This window comes from Sinocyclocheilus anshuiensis, unplaced genomic scaffold (genome assembly GCF_001515605.1).
Source record: "Sinocyclocheilus anshuiensis isolate Anshui unplaced genomic scaffold, SAMN03320099.WGS_v1.1 scaffold1393, whole genome shotgun sequence".
Lineage (NCBI taxonomy): Eukaryota > Metazoa > Chordata > Actinopteri > Cypriniformes > Cyprinidae > Sinocyclocheilus > Sinocyclocheilus anshuiensis.
Window position 1 is genome coordinate 87,376 of NW_015548343.1, and position 459 is coordinate 87,834.

Sequence of the window (459 nt, forward strand, 5' to 3'; positions counted from 1 at the left end):
CACTGAAACACAGCGTCTCCCTGACATGGCTGCATCAACACTACTGCGTTCCTGAAACCACGCCTTTTTTCTTTGGGTGCACATTTGGGCGGCATTATCCTAATATTTCGACATATTGACGTAGATATGTGGGGGCGGGTTAGAACGAGCCGTTTCAGGTAGGCGTGGCTGACTTAAGTTGACGTGGCTGATTTGAGACTTTAGTATTTGCAACTGTACAGATCTTCTTTATGCACCAAGAGCTTGTAACACTCCAAAGAGAAAGGAAAAATTGAAATCGCATCAATCTGAGGTCCTCTGAGGGGTTGGCATCATCTCTTCTCAGGTGTTCTGGATCCAGACTGAAGCTTGTGTAAATCGTGGCAAAAACAGAGAAACAAATAGAGACATAATTAGCGTTCCAACCAAGCAAAATTGATTTGTTTAACCCAAACTAAAGAATAATAATGTGCATTTGAT